The sequence below is a fragment of the Canis aureus genome, chromosome 20, assembly GCF_053574225.1.
Source record: "Canis aureus isolate CA01 chromosome 20, VMU_Caureus_v.1.0, whole genome shotgun sequence".
Taxonomy (NCBI): Eukaryota; Metazoa; Chordata; class Mammalia; order Carnivora; family Canidae; genus Canis; species Canis aureus.
The window spans coordinates 437188-454132 of record NC_135630.1 but is presented as its reverse complement, the minus strand read 5'-3'; the positions used below and the strand labels follow the sequence as shown (position 1 = coordinate 454132).

The 16945-nt window shown below is 42.3% G+C and overlaps 1 long non-coding RNA gene across 1 annotated transcript in view; it reads right to left on the bottom strand.

The window, feature by feature from the left end:
- The window catches only part of LOC144291396 (uncharacterized), a 69768-nt gene that overhangs the window by 12199 nt on the left and 40624 nt on the right, over positions 1 to 16945 (bottom strand). The window lies entirely within an intron of this gene.

Here is a 16945-nt window from a genome sequence, read left to right as displayed (position 1 = left end):
TGCATTTGTATCTTTGGGGTAAATCGCCAACAGTGCAATTGCTGGGTCGTAGGGCAGGTATATTTTTAACTGTTTGAGGAACCTCCACACAGTTTTCCAGAGTGGCTGCACCAGTTCACATTCCCACCAACAGTGTAAGAGGGTTCCCTTTTCTCCGCATCCTCTCCAACATTTGTTGTTTCCTGCCTTGTTAATTTTCCCCATTCTCACTGGTGTGAGGTGGTATCTCGTAGTTTTGATTTGTATTTCCCTGATGGCAAGTGATGCAGAGCATTTTCTCATATGCATGTTGGCCATGTCTATGTCTTCCTCTGTGAGATTTCTGTTCATGTCTTTTGCCCATTTCATGATTGGATTGTTTGTTTCTTTGGTGTTGAGTTTAAGAAGTTCTTTATAGATCTTGGAAACTAGCCCTTTATCTGATATGTCATTTGCAAATATCTTCTCCCATTCTGTAGGTTGTCTTTGAGTTTTGTTGACTGTATCCTTTGCTGTGCAAAAGCTTCTTATCTTGATGAAGTCCCAATAGTTCATTTTTGCTTTTGTTTCTTTTGCCTTCGTGGATGTATCTTGCAAGAAGTTACTATGGCCGAGTTCAAAAAGGGTGTTGCCTGTGTTCTTCTCTAGGATTTTGATGGAATCTTGTCTCACATTTAGATCTTTCATCCATTTTGAGTTTATCTTTGTGTATGGTGCAAGAGAGTGGTCTAGTTTCATTCTTCTGCATGTGGATGTCCAATTTTCCCAGCACCATTTATTGAAGAGACTGTCTTTCTTCCAATGGATAGTCTTTCCTCCTTTATCGAATATTAGTTGCCCATAAAGTTCAGGGTCCACTTCTGGATTCTCTATTCTGTTCCACTGATCTATGTGTCTGTTTTTGTGCCAGTACCACACTGTCTTGATGACCACAGCTTTGTAGTACAACCTGAAATCTGGCATTGTGATGCCCCCAGATATGGTTTTCTTTTTTAAAATTCCCCTGGCTATTCGGGGTCTTTTCTGATTCCACACAAATCTTAAAATAATTTGTTCTAACTCTCTGAAGAAAGTCCATGGTATTTTGATAGGGATTGCATTAAACGTGTATATTGCCCTGGGTAACATTGACATTTTCACAATATTAATTCTGCCAATCCATTAGCATGGAATATTTTTCCATCTCTTTGTGTCTTCCTCAATTTCTTTCAGAAGTGTTCTATAGTTTTGAGGGTATAGATCCTTTACATCTTTGGTGAGGTTTATTCCTAGGTATCTTATGCTTTTGGGTGCAATTGTAAATGGGATTGACTCCTTAATTTCTCTTTCTTCAGTCTCATTGTTAGTGTATAGAAATGCCACTGACTTCTGGGCATTGATTTTGTATCCTGCCACGCTACCGAATTGCTGTATGAGTTCTAGCAATCTTGGGGTGGAGACTTTTGGGTTTTCTATGTAGAGTATCATGTCATCGGCGAAGAGGGAGAGTTTGACTTCTTCTTTGCCAATTTGAATGCCTTTAATGTCTTTTTGTTGTCTGATTGCTGAGGCTAGGACTTCCAGTACTATGTTGAACAGCAGTGGTGAGAGTGGACATCCCTGTCTTGTTCCTGATCATAGGGGAAAGGCTCCCAGTGCTTCCCCATTGAGAATGATATTTGCTGTGGGCTTTTCATAGATGGCTTTTAAGATGTCGAGGAATGTTCCCTCTATCCCTACACTCTGAAGAGTTTTGATCAGGAATGGATGCTGTATTTTGTCAAATGCTTTCTCTGCATCCAATGAGAGGATCATATGGTTCTTGGTTTTTCTCTTGCTGATATGATGAATCACATTGATTGTTTTACGGGTGTTGAACCAGCCTTGTGTCCCAGGGATAAATCCTACTTGGTCATGGTGAATAATTTTCTTAATGTACTGTTGGATCCTATTGGCCAGTATTCTGTTGAGAATTTTTGCATCCATGTTCATCAGGGATATTGGTCTGTAATTCTCCTTTTTGGCGGGGTCTTTGTCTGGCTTTGGAATTAAGGTGATGCTGGCTTCATAGAACGAATTTGGAAGTACTCCATCTCTTTCTATCTTTCCAAACAGCTTTAGGAGAATAGGTATGATTTCTTCTTTAAACGTTTGATAAAATTCTCCTGGGAAGCCATCTGGCCCTGGACTCTTGTGTCTTGGGAGGTTTTTGATGACTGCTTCAATTTCCTCCCTGGTTATTGGCCTGTTCAGGTTTTCTATTTCTTCCTGTTCCAGTTTTGGTAGTTTGTGGCTTTCCAGGAATGCGTCCATTTCTTCTAGATTGCCTAATTTATTGGCGTATAGCTGTTCATAATATGTTTTTAAAATCGTTTGTATTTCCTTGGTGTTGGTAGTGATCTCTCCTTTCTCATTCATGATTTTATTAATTTGAGTCTTCTCTCTCTTCTTTTTAATAAGGCTGGCTAATGGTTTATCTATATTATTAATTCTTTCAAAGAACCAACTCCTGGTTCTGTTGATCTGTTCCACAGTTCTTCTGGTCTCGATTTCGTTGAGTTCTGCTCGAATCTTTATTAACTCCCTTCTTCTCTTGGGTGTAGGATCTATTTGCTGTTTTTTCTCTAGCTCCTTTATGTGTAAGGTTAGCTTTTGTATTTGAGTTCTTTCCAGTTTTTGAATGGATGCTTGTATTGCGATGTATTTCCCCCTTAGGACTGCTTTTGCTGCATCCCAAAGATTTTGAACAGTTGTATCTTCATTCTCATTAGTTTCCATGAATCTTTTTAATTCTTCCTTCATTTCCTGGTTGACCCTTTTATCTTTTAGCAGGATGGTCCTTAACCTCCATGTGTTTGAGGTCCTTCCAAACTTCTTGTTGTGATTTAGTTCTAATTTCAAGGCATTATGGTACGAGAATATGCAGGGGACAATCCCAATCTTTTGGTATCGGTTCAGATCCGATTTGTGACCCAATATGTGGTCTATTCTGGAGAAAGTTCCATGTGCGCTTGAGAAGAATGTGTATTCAGTTGAGTTTGGATGTAAAGTTCTGTAGATATCTGTGAAATCCATCTGGTCCAGTGTATCATTTAAAGCTCTCGTTTCTTTGGAGATGTTTTGCTTAGAAGACCTATCGAGTATAGAAAGAGCTAGATTGAAGTCACCAAGTATAAGTGTATTATTATCTAAGTATTTCTTCACTTTGGTTAATAATTGATTTATATATTTGGCAGCTCCCACATTCGGAGCATATATATTGAGGATTGTTAAGTCCTCTTGTTGAATAGATCCTTTAAGTATGATATAGTGTCCCTCTTCATCTCTCACTACAGTCTTTGGGGTAAATTTTAGTTTATCTGATATAAGGATGGCTACCCCTGCTTTCTTTTGAGGACCATTCGAATGGTAAATGGTTCTCCAACCTTTTATTTTCAGGCTGTAGGTGTCCTTCTGTCTAAAATGAGTCTCTTGTAGACAGCAAATAGATGGGTCCTGCTTTTTTATCCAGTCTGAAACCCTGCGCCTTTTGATGGGGTCATTAAGCCCGTTCACATTCAGAGTTACTATTGAGAGATATGAGTTTACTGTCATCATGATATCTATTCAGTCTTTGTTTTTGTGGACTGTTCCACTGAACTTCTTCTTAAAGGGGAATTTTAAGAGGCCTCCTTAAAATTTCTTGCAGAGCTGGTTTGGAGGTCACATATTCTTTTAGTTGCTGCCTGTCTTGGAAGCTCTTTATCTCTCCTTCCATTTTGAATGAGAGCCTTGCTGGATAAAGTATTCTTGGTTGCATGTTCTTCTCATTTAGGACCCTGAATATATCCTGCCAGCCCTTTCTGGCCTGCCAGGTCTCTGTGGAGAGGTCTGCTGTTACCCTAATACTCCTCCCCATAAAAGTCAGGGATTTCTTGTCTCTTGCTGCTTTAAGGATCTTCTCTTTATCTTTGGAATTTGCAAGCTTCACAATTAAATGTCGAGGTGTTGAATGGTTTTTATTGATTTTAGGGGGGGATCTCTCTATTTCCTGGATCTGAATGCCTGTTTCCCTTCCCAGATTAGGAAAGTTTTCAGCTAGAATTTGTTCAAATACATATTCTGGCCCTCTGTCCCTTTCGGCGCCCTCGGGAACCCCAATTAAACGTAGGTTTTTCTTCCTCACGCTGTCGTTTATTTCCCTTAATCTATCTTCATGGTCTTTTAATTGTTTGTCTCTTTTTTCCTCAGTTTCCCTCTTTGCTATCAACTTGTCTTCTAGGTCACTCACTCGTTCTTCCACCTCGTTAACCCTCGTCGTTAGGACTTCTAGTTTGGATTGCATCTCATTCAATTGTTTTTTAATTTCTGCCTGATTAGCTCTAAATTCTGCATCATGAAGTCTCTTGAGTCCTTTATACTTTTTTCTATAGCCACCAGTAGCTGTATAATAGTGCTTCTGAATTGGCTTTCTGACATTGAATTGTAATCCAGATTTTGTAACTCTGTGGGAGAGAGGACTGTTTCTGATTCTTTCTTTTGAGGTGAGGTTTTCCTTCTAGTCATTTTGCTCAGTGCAGAGTGGCCAAAAGCAAGTTGTATTGGGAAAAAGAGAAAAAGAGAGGAGAGAAAGAAGGAAAGAAAAGAGAAAGAGAAAAAAAAGGGAAGAAAAAGAAAAAAAACGAAAAAAAAAAAGAAAAAGAGAAAGAAAAAGGAGAAAAAAAGGGGGTGGGGGAAGGAAACAAATCAAAAAGCAAAACAAAACAAAAACAAAAACAAAAACAAAAACAAACAAACAAAAAAAGAACCACCGGGGAGTATCTTCTGATTCTGTGTTCTTTAAGTCCCTTGGCTTCTCCTGGAAGTTGTCAGTCTAGCTGGTGTTCTGGGGGAGGGGCCTGTTGTGCTGATTTTCAGGTGTTAGCAGTTGGGGGAGCTGCTGTGCCCCTGCCTGGTGCAGGGCTCAGTGGGGGTTGTTTACCCCGTGAGGCCGCAGGAGGAACAGCCCCAGTGGCGGGGCAGCTCTGGAAACCTGGATTCAGCTCCGGCAGGAACTCCGTCTGCAGGGCCTGGAGGCTCCGGGGCGGGGCCGCTGCTCTGCTCAGCTGGGGCAGGAGCGTCCTTGCTGTCCTGGGCCCTCCCGGCCTCTGCCTGTCCCGGGGGAGGCCGGATCCTGGGCTGTGTCCCAGCGCCCTGTGCTCCGGAGCCTGCGCTGTTGGATTCGCGCTCCCGGGCCGCGCAGCCCCCTCCGCGGAGCTGCCGCCCAAGCCCCTCCGAGCTGCTCCTGGTCCCGCCGGGTCCTGCCGTGCGCGCTGCAGCCCTTAGGGAGCTCGGCGCACTCTCCTGGGCGCGCAGTTGCTGTTACTGTCCCGGGGAGCCCGAGGGCATCCCCGCCCTCCTGGGTCCTGCTCCACCTCCCTGCGAGCCCCTTTCCCCCGGGAAGGTCGGTGCAGCTCCTGCGTCTCCGGGACGGGGCTCTCCTGTCCTGGGGACACTCGCCCCGGCCTCAGCCCGGCTCCTCGCGGGGCCCCTCCCCCTCGGAGGCCTTTGTTTCTTTACTTCTTTTTCCCCATCTTCCTACCTTGATAGAAGCGCGAACTCTTCTCACTGTAGCATTCCAGCTGGTCTCTCTTTAAATCTCAGGCCGAATTCATAGATTTTCAGGATAATTTGAAGGTTTTCTAGGTAGTTTGGTGGAGACAGGTGATTTGGAGACCCTACTCTTCCGCCATCTTGCTCCTCCTCTCGTTATTGTTGTTTCTTGTCTGTTTTTATTTAGGGTTGTATTTATTTCTTTGAGAGAGACGCAGAGACAGTGACAGAGAGCACAAGCTCAGGAGAGGGAGAAGCAGACTCCCCACTGAGCAAGGAGCCTGATGCGGGGCTCCATTTCAGGACCCTGGGATCATGACCTGAGCCAAAGGCAAAGGCTTAACCCACTGGGTCACCCAGGTGTCTTCTCTTGTGGTTGTTGTTGTTGATCATCCTGTCTTTAGGAATTTTCTCCACATTTGGCCACACCAATCTGACTTCCCCACCTAACCCACCACCCATGCCATCTCGTGAGCGGCTTTAACCGACAAAAAGGAAAATCCTGAAAGACATCAAACTCCTAAAAGAAAGGGGAATTGTTAGGGACACTCCCAGAGCTGCAGCCCACCCCTGACTTGTGATGGTATTTGAGGGCACTGAAACCAAGGGTAGAGCAGAACACACAGTTGTGTGGTAAAGCTCAGCAGTAATGACCAACTGGTGTTTGGCCAGAAATTCAGTTTCCCTCCTCTTCTCCTAAACACCATTAACTTTTTTTCTTTTGTTTCTTTTAAGGATTTTATTTATTTATTTATTTATTTATTTATTTATTCATGAGACACAGAGAGACAGAAGCAGGCCCCAGGCAGGGGCCCGAAGCGGGACTCGATCCCGAGGCTCTAGGGTCACGCCCTGGGCTGCAGGCCACGCTAAACCGTGAGCCACCCGGGCTGCCCACATTTTTTCTTTAATGGGATGGATTTGGCAGGTGAATTCACTCCATCTAAATACGAATGCCCTGTCTCGATTCATTCTTATAGCTGAACTTTTAAAAAGTCTCTGCCAAAACCAAACCGCCATCGCTGTACCCTCCTCCACCTCCCGCGGAACATCCTGTCATCCAATTGCATGAAAACCCTCTCCTCGTGGGGCTGCAGAGACGCATCTGATCCCACCTTCCCCCTCGTCGCGCCCACAGGAAGGCAGGGCCGGGAGCCGCACGTACCTCGCGCCGCAGGCCCCGGGCAGGGGGGGCGCGAGCCGGGGAGCCCGCGCGCTGCTCCACAGAGAGCCGTCCTCCGTCGTGCGGCCAAGGGCCCCGAACAGTGGCCGGGCAGGAGCCGGCGGCAGAGGAGCGGCCCTGGCGGGGTGTTTTCAGGCAGGCTTCCAGCACGCGGCCCCGGGATCTCGGAGGCCGCCCGGAAGCCCTGGTCTCTCTCCCGGGGAGTCCCTGCCGCCGCGCCCCGCACGCGCCGGCAGCTGCAGGCGCCCGACGGCCCCGCCCGCCTCTCGACTTGCGCGTGCGCAGTCGCTCCTCGGAGCCGGCGGGCGCCGGAGCCGCTCGAGGCCTGTGGGAGCGGAGCTGCTTCCGCTCAGGCGGGCGTCCCCGGGCCTGGAGCTGGTCCCGCGGAGCCTGCAGCCGCGCTCGCCTTCGACGTGCGGGAGGAAGCAAGCTCGAAGCCGGCGCTTTCCCGCCTGCGGCCGGAAGCCTCTGCCTGGACGCAGATTTGTGGTCGGTGCGGCCGCGGGCCTAGCCGTGGGGTTCACGTGCTGTTGCACACCCCAGCCGCTCTCGCAGTGGGCGGCCGCGCGGGGAGAGCTCGCCGTCCGGGGGTCTCCCTGCCAGGCTCCCCCTTCACGGACCGTCCGGCCCCCCGGGACCCCCTGGAAGGCGGCTCGGACAGAGGCCCCGGAGAACAGGAGGAAAGGCTGGAGAACTTGCTGCCCCCCCCTGCCGGGCCCCAGGGGAAGGTGCCGTCCAGCCTGGCAGGCGGGGGGCGGAGGCCGGGGGTCACCCCAGCGCCGCGGGGCCGGCTGTGCGGGCGCCCAAGTCCCGGAGGAGCCTGCAGCAGCAGCCTAGGAGAAGCTTTCTCAGCTGACGAAAGAAACGATTTTTGGAGCCAGAAAGGAAACACTACGGGTCCATAGGGGCTGTCGTTTTTAGGTGCTCATCTCCTTCGGGGCAGCCCGGGGCCCAGCGGTTTTGCGCCGCCTGCAGCCGGGGGGTGACCCTGGGGACCCCGATCGAGCCCTGCATGGGCTCCCTGCCTGGAGCCGGCTTCTCCCTCTGCCTGTGCCTCTGCCTCTCTTTCTCTCTCTCTCTCTCTCGCCTCTCATGAATGAATAAATAAAATCTTCAAAAAATAAAATGAATTATCATCGCCTTCAAACAGTATTATGCTAATTCGCATAGGTGGATTTTCCATTTCCCTGTCTCATTCTTTGTGCCAAAAATTGCGTTCAATTTACTTCTACATATGTTTTTAAAAACACTGCCAAACATTACTATTTTTTAGTTTTTAAATTTTTTGCTATTGTTTCTGTAGACACATGGTTAACTGTATGTTTTTTTTTTCCCTTAAGATTTTATTTATTTATTTGAGAGGGAACGAGAGAGAGCACCTGCCCACGTGTCAGATGCGGGCCGAATCCCAGGGCCCCAGTATCATGACCTGAGTGGAAGGCAGATGTTTAAGGGACTGAGCCGCCCGGGCGCCCTATGGTTAACTTTTTCAGAAATTGCCAGACTAGGGATCCCTGGATGGCGCAGCGGTTTAGCGCCTGCCTTTGGCCCAGGGCGTGATCCTGGAGACCCGGGATCAAATCCCACGTCGGGCTCCCGGTGCATGGAGCTGCTTCTGCCTCTGCGTGTCTCTCTCTCTCTCTCTCTCTCTGTGACTATCATAAATAAATTTTAAAAAAGAAATTTCCAGACTATTATACAAAGTGATTTCAGTGTTTTGCATTCCTACCAGAGATATAGGAGACTTCCACTGTTCTCTACATCCTTGTCAATAATTGGATTTCTCAGCCTTTTTATTTTAACCATTTTAAATGGTTCCATACTGGTATTTTATAATTTTGGTTTGCATTTTCTTAATGCTTGATGATGTTGAGTATCTTTCCAGGAGCTTGTTAGCCAGAGTGTCTTCTTTTATGAAGTGTCTTTCTTTTGCTCACTTCTTAATTGAAAAGTTTCTCCTGTTATTGTGTTATACAAGTTCTTTGTATATTTTGTGGCTATGTGTCTGGATCTACCTTTAGTCAGATGTATGTTTTGCAAATATTTTCTCTCATTTTGTGGCTGCCTTTTCATTTTCAGTAGTGTCCTTTGACAAGTAAAATTTTTGGTTTTGGTGGAGTCCAATTAACAAAATTTTCATTTATGGGCTTATTATTATGTCTTGCCTAAGAAATCTCTGCCTAAATTAGATTCTAGACCTTCCCTTATATTTTCTTTTAAAAGATTTAGCTCCTATGTTTATTTTTAATTATTTTTCAGGTATGGTGTAATGAGAAGGCTGAGGTCCATTTGTGTGTGTGTGTGTGTGTGTGTGTGTGTGTATCCAATTATTCTAGCATAGTTTACTAAAAAGACAATCTTTCCCCAAGCCTTAAATTTTTGACATCTTTGTTGAAAAATCAATTGGTTATGTAATTGATGTATTTCTGGATTGTCATTTCTGTTCCATTTATCTGAATGTCTATTCTCTGCCATTACTATAGTGCCTTGGTACTTTAACTTTGTAATCTTGAAATCAAATGGAATAAATCCTCCAACTTTATTATTTTTAAAAAATCACTTGCAAATTCTAGATCACTTGAATTTCCCTATGAGTTATATAATAACCTTGTCAATTTCTCTTTACTCTCATTTATGAAAGATATTTTGCTGAATATAGAATTTAGATTTTTTTTCTGTCAACATTTTATTTTTATTTTGTATTTTATTTTTTTTCTGTCAATATTTTATAGAGATAAGCCTCTTTTCTTTGGTTTGAATGATTTCTGACAAAAAGTCTGCTGTTTTGTTTATCTTTGTGTCTCTGCATGCAATGTGTCTGTTTTCTTGATGCTTTTAGGATTCCCTCTTTAACACTCTTTTGTCAGCTTGATTACAATAAGACTTGGAGAGATTTGATTTATGTTTATTTTACTTAGGCTTCATTTTGTCTTTTGGTTCTGAAAGTTTATAACTTATTAAATTTGAAAAAAAGTTGGACTATTATGTCATCAAGTATTTTTTTCTCTTCCTTTCCTTATCTACTGAAATTCCAGTTGCACAAGTGTCAAATCATTTGTTATTGTCTCAGAACGTCACTAAAGACTAATTTTTCTTCAGCCTTTGTCATTTTTCTGGGCTTCGTCCTAGGCATTTCTATCACTATCCAATATACATATTGGATTTGTGCTGTTTTAAAGTTCTTGTCTGTTAATTAATTTGATTATATTTTTAATTTTGGGTCTGTTTCATTGATTGACTTTTCTCCAAGTTATGGGTCCCATTTTTCTGCTTCTTCATATATGCAGTGGTTTTAGTGATGTGGGACATCATGGTTTTATGTTCTTGAGTACTGCATTTGTTACATCTTTTTGGGTGAATTTAGAATACCTTTAATGCTCATTTAGCCCCACTTTTAAGATGAGGCTTCTCTGGGCTCTCCACTAAATGTACCATGTATTCATGAAGGTCTCTTTACTTGGGTTTATGGGAACTTGAATGATTCTCAGACCTTTACAATCTCCAGGAATTAATTGTTCAGCTCACTGGTAACTGTTCTGTTCTCTGAAATTATTCAGATCCAGTGATGTGTCTGCAAATTCATTTTCAGCCAAAGACTTGATGCAACTTCCATGAAAATATCCTGAGCACTTCTGCATAGCTCCCTCCTCTTAGGTAGTCTGCCTCACAAATTCTAATTGCCTTGGCTCCCCCAAATGATGATTTCTATCTCCTCAATTCATTCATATACACAAGTTTTGTTAGAATTCCCCTTCCTGAACTTCAGTAGAAATTCTTCTAGGCAGAAGGTCTAGACAAAGGTAGAGTTCACCTCATTCCTTTCTCTTTCCTCCAAGATTATTCTCCTATACTGCCTACCATCAAGTTTCTTAAAGTAGTTACTTCCTAAACTATGTCCAGTTTTCTAGTTGTTTATGGATGGAGGGTAATTGCAAATCCTTGTTGTCTCTTGTGTGTGGCCAAATTCTGACAACACTTAGCAGGAAGGTTGGTTTTAGAAAATCCTGAAATTTAGTGTCTCTGACATAAACATAATAGAACTAAATGTAAATTCAGCTGTTCAGAGAAAAGTTAGCTGCCTTTGTTATTTAATCTCACAAGTCTTCCAGAATCTGAGTCCTTTTACTAGCAGGAAAAAATACAGTAACACTGTATTTTTTTTTGTATAGATGCCAAATAAGATTAATTCAACTTGAATTCAAAATACTTTGGGGAAAAATCTATTAAACACTAGTCACAACTGTTTCTCCCCTCTACAGAGTCTTCTCTAACTTTCTCTCCCATACAACTGGCTTCTGGGTCCATGCCAGCATGGTGGGTATAAAGAGGTCCACATGCTGTCTTCTGGAATTTTCCTTTCCTTCTCTAATCACTGGATGGCCCATCAGAGTGCCTACTGAGGTATGACTGGTCTGGCTTATTCTGTGGTGTCATGTCTGTTAATGCCTCTGGATCTTGTCATCACCCCACAGTGGCTCTTTTACATTTTTCTGATTGTCTCAAATCTGTGATTCTTGCTGGAGACCCAAAAGCTATCAGCTGATTTTCCTCATGATGCCACAGTATGCAGAATTCTTTGAAAGAGGCAGGCTTCAGATACTTCCTCAGACATTGCTTTTCTGCCCGGGGATTATATAACACCAACAAAAGGCAGAATATAAGGCTTTGCAAAGGAGTGTACAGCATTCCCTCTTCCCTCTCCCCAGGGCATTAGTTCCCAAGTAGGTGGGTAGATCACTAATACCTATACTCAAAAAAATAATAATAATACCTATACTCTTCTTCTCCTCTTTCTCTCCTTTCCAAATCCTATGCTTCTCCTCTTTCTCTCCTTTCCAAATCCTATGCTTCTCCTCTTTCTCTCCTTTCCAAATCCTATGCTTCTTATGAATTATCCTAAATGAGAAAAGCCATCTTTCTTTCCTCATTTATATTTACCTGTACATTAATTCAACTTAATTTGCTCATACAATTACAATAAGGAAGATAAATTTTGGCCGCAGGCAGTGCGAAGACTAGAGAAGAGCTTCACTGAGATGCTGGAGAACAGCCTCATGACCTGAAAGTTCGTGTGGGGTGGACTTCAGTCACTGGTACAGAGAAGGGACAGAGTTCATCAGTTAACCCAGGGTGTTGGCTAAAGAGTTCATCTTAGGGGGCATCCAAACATCAAAAGATCCTAAAATGCTGTTTCAGTATTTTTATGCAAATCATTACTCATAACACTATAAATGTGGTTTTAGATTAATTAAGTTGTACTTTTTTCCTCCAGATAATTGACCTAGCTCAATTATGTTTGAAAATGTTCGGGATCCCTGGGTGGTGCAGCGGTTTGGCACCTGCCTTTGGCCCGGGGTGTGATCCTGGAGACCCGGGATCAAATCCCACGTCGGGCTCCCAGTGTATGGAGCCTGCTTCTCCCTCTGCCTATGTCTCTGCCTCTCTCTCTCTCTCTCTCTCTGACTATCATAAATAAATAAAAATTTAAAAAAAAGAAAATGTTGAATGCCTGTAAGTTATATGTCAAGAGATGAGGATACTCTACTGAATTAAGCCATACTTGGTATCAGTGCAGAATTTAATCTTGAATCTTTATTTTTTTAAGATTTTTATTTATTTATTCATGAGAGACACAGAGAGAGAGATGCAAAGACATAGAAAGAGGGAGAAGCAGGCTCCCCACAAGAAGCCTGATGTAGGACTCGATCCCAGGACCCTGGGATCACACCCTGTGCCCAAGGCAGACGCTCAACCACTGAGCCACCCAGTTGCCCCTGATCTTGAATCTTTAACATAACCATGATGGTCTGCCTCTCATAGAACTTAAAAAAAATTAATACAGTAGCATTATCTTGAATTTCTTAAGATGTAGTCCTAATACTAATACTTCACATTGATAGTTTATATTTGTATCTGAATTTTAAAGAAAATTGCATTTAATATTATAGATTCAGTAGCCTAAACTATTTTCTTATATTATACATGAAGAATGAATGAATTATAAAGAATAAATCAAAAAGGAGGAGTCAAAAAAAGGAATGAGTCGCTGACCTCTGGCATCATCATGAGACAAACCCCGCTGGACAATAAGACTACCTGCCTCCAGAAGGAGAGAGAACATCTCCATGAGTTTGTATAATCAATGATACGTGCTGAATATATATTTATGCATAAGTGTCTTCTCATGATAATGAGGCAGCACCATATCTGGTGGTAAATGGAACATGGAGTACAGTGTCAGCTACAGAAGCTTCATTTTCATCCTTTTTCTCTATATGTCAATTAAAAAAAAAACATGAAACATTGAAGAAAATATTCGTTTTTCAGTGGCTTGCAACTAACATTCTTCCAAGATCTAGGAATCCCGGCAAATGGCTAAGTGGCTTGTGTTGAATTGAAGTTAGCGGAGGAGAGTCTAGCAAGTGGGGCTGGAGTGCTCCACCCCTCCATGCCAAGAAGATCAGCATTTTTCTCTCTGAAGAATAGCCTCCCACATAAGGTTTCCTTTGAAGAAAGAAAATAAGACATATTTTAAACTCCTGAGATATTACCTGTCCTCTTATGGAAGAAAAAATTAAAAATCAGAAAGATTTAGGATTCATTTAAAGCCCACAACTTAGTAGGTCTCAGAGCCGATTCTCAATTCACATATTGTCACATTTTCTCTCCCTCTTTCCCTCGGTGTTATTTCTTGTTATGGAAATAAAGCTGAAGAAAACAATTAGAAAAGACTTGAGCACTGGGTGTTATACTATATACATATCGAACTCCAATAAAAAACATACAAAAATAAAATAAAATAAAAATAAAATAAATAATAAAATAAAATAAAATAAAATAAAATAAAATAAAATAAAATGCTGTGTGTTACAAGAAATAAAAAGAAAGAAAAGAATTGTGGAGCATATACTCTATCAGAGGCCATTGCTGAATGTCATCCAAAACTCAGATGGAAAAAAAAAAAAAAAAAACAAAACTCAGATGATTTCATCCAAAGCTCAGAGTCTCATCCAGTGTGTTCTCTGAAAGTTTTCCAATGGTTTGCAGGGATTCTTGGTTTTGAAATTTTTTCAGGCTATGTCTGAAAATATGAAGAAGATAAATTAGCAGTGACTGATGTTGTCTTAAAAAGGAGAGCACGCAGTCCCTGGAGCCCTGACCAGGGTGGTGACCAAACATCAGAAATGTACTGGCTTAAAACAATACCCATGTGTTTCCTGGCAGTTCTGTAGGGCAGGGGTCTGGATGTAGTGTGGCGCAGCGAGGGTCCTTGTTGTAAGAGGGTCTCACAAGGAGTAATCAAGGCATCAGCAGGGCCACGTTCCTTTGAGGTCGTTGGTAGGACTCAGGTCCATGCAGAAGTACCCACCTGCTTTCGGGCTGTCCTCTTGGACACTCACTGGGCTCCTTGGCCACTTACACCCCTTATCACACCTGCCACCTCATTTTCAAGACAGCAAAGGTGCACTGGGTCCTCTGCATACATTCAATCTCTGCTCATTCTTCCTCCTTTCTTCCACCTCCAGCACGAGAAAAATCTCTGTTCTGAAGGGCCTATGGAGATTAAATTCGAACCATCCTGATAATCCAGAATAATCTCTCTTTTTAAGATCAGTAATCTCAATAACATCTTCAAAGCCCCCTTTGCCACGTAAGGAATGCAGATTTTCAACTTCCAGAGATTAGGTCAGAGGCATCTTTGGGATGTCACCACATTGGCTCCTCAGAGAGTCCTTTATTCAAAGCAGGTGGTTGTTTGGACAGCAGAGCACCTATTTTCCAATCACGTTTATTTACTAGAAGTTTTTATATATCAGCCAGCAGGAAACATACATTTTTTAACCCATAAATCCCCAAAGTAGAGTATTTCAACTCATATATTTTAAGAACTGTTACATAGAATAATATATCGAAATCTGACTATCTTAGGCATGAGGGATGATGCCCTGATTCATAATCCTCAAAAAAACATTAGCCTGCAAGCAAAAGTACATTTATAACATCCAAGGATCCTTATCTACATTGTATCGATGGAATCAGTTCTGTACTGAGTCTAATAATTTGAAGAAATGAAGGGGGTAAATACAGTTAACAGTAGTTGCTTCGGGTATCAGTTTCTGAACGTCCAGCTTCTTCTATATCCCACGTTTAGGTGCAAGAATTTGTTGTCCAGTGTCTTGCAAAGGGCATTCTTCCAAGGCCTGGAGATCCAGGCAAATGACCCAGTGTCCTCTGTTGGTGGATGGAGCTGGTGTTAATGGAGGAGAGTACAAAGCTTAAAGAATCCATTTGACATGCATAGTACAGAGAAAGAGAGAGAGAGAAAGAGAGAGAGCGAGCGAGCGAGCTCTTTTGTTAAGTAGAATGTAATGAGGATTCTAGATATCTGTAACTGCAGTAGGAATCCCTTCTCTTCCTCCCTCTCTCATAGGGACAAGGCAGTTGTTAGACTGTAGTAATAGTGATAGAGTATGCAGAGTGCAGAGATAATCCTCCCCAATTTGGCATTGACCAGATTACACTGAGAATACTGGGTTCAAGCCTAGAAATCACACGGTGATGGTAATAACTATGGTGGGTTTTAGCAGAGAGCATCATGTTAAGAGAGTTTAAATATGACATTTGAGGAATGATTAAAGTAGCTGGAGAGGGGTAAGGGGAAGACAAAGTTTTGTTTGCCATTTTCTAAAACACTTCCCTGAAAGAAGTGGGACTGAGTGTTTTGAGTCACTTTAAAGGAAGATTTCTGACTAATTAGGTAGAAGTAACAGAAAAACAGATCTTTGCTGTAATTAATGTAAGAAATACTTTTACTACTTTAGAAACGGTTCAACACTGTACAAGCTACCCCAGGGAGTGACTTCCTAGGAACTGGAGATGTTCCAGTAGGTCTGAATAATCTTTGGAGGTCACATTATGGAGCAGCAGTGCTTCTCCAACTTGAATGCACATGATTCTGCATTTCTAAGCACCTAATCTTGATTCAGGTGGCTGCAGATCCTCACACCCCACTTAGAGTAGCAGTGCCATGGAAGGGACGCATGCACAGCATAGCAGAATGAACTGGGTCTCACATTCCTTTCATCCCTGATACTTTATTAAATGCTGTTGGCATATGAGGAATACCATGGTTTTGTTGGTTAGGGAACTTCTACCCTCTTTTTCATTTGTGCCAAAAAATAGGTAAACCTTGTCAAGGGAGGATCCATCAGAGAGGGTGAGATTACTTTGCCTAACAAGGAAGATATTTGGGACTTAAAATGCATTTCTTCACATTCTCCACATTATTTATATCTCCTATGTTGAAGTTTTTGACAGCAAACATTGATCAGAAACAATCTTGTTTCCTTTAGTGTTGTCATTTTATTTTGTGTAACTTCTTCCTGGCCTTATGGAGTATATTTGAAGTCAAACTCTTTGTTAGGATATGTATATTTGGACCGTGCTTATGCCACCTGAAGACCAAATGAATATTGGCAAAATACATGTGGCGGGCACGAAACAGAAATATTATTCAACTTCCAAAGCCTTTTGTTGTTATGTTATTCCTTCTGTGGTCTACTTGTGAAGAGTGGGCCATAAAATCCACAATCATTGCCTATAAAGCAGAAGCATGGGAACTAAACGATATAAGTCTTCTGAACAGAAATGTCTAAGCACTCTATCTTTGCTAACACATGGATTAAAAATCATATATAATCTGACTATAATTAAATCTTGTCTCTAAAATGCAATGCAGTTTCTACATTATGAATGTTCCCTTCAAAGAAGGTAGTGATGGTTTTACCACTATATGATTGATTCCAGTCACTTCTTTTGGTGTTTTGTGGGAAATATCAAAGGAGGATAAAGGTAAGACTTTCACATAATTTTTAAAACCTGTCACAAAACAGAAAAAAAGCTACTTACTTTTTATACTCTGTGAAATGTTCTAGCTTCAAATTAAAGTAAAAAATTTATCATTAGTATAGCTTCATTTTCTTTTCCTACTGCCAATATCCAGGCTAACATTCACTAAAATTCAAAGAAAGAATTGGCACTCATCGGTTCAAGAAAGCGGAAAGGAAAACATTAAACATACTAAGAAATATTCTAATTCTTGGCTTTGTTTCCAAAATGGAAAGGAGGACATAATTTAATGGGTTTGTTCCAGATTACATAGAAAATCATGACAAATTGGTATAGGGAGATAGGCTTCAAGCTCTGTGCTCTGATTAATGAAACCCATTCTCT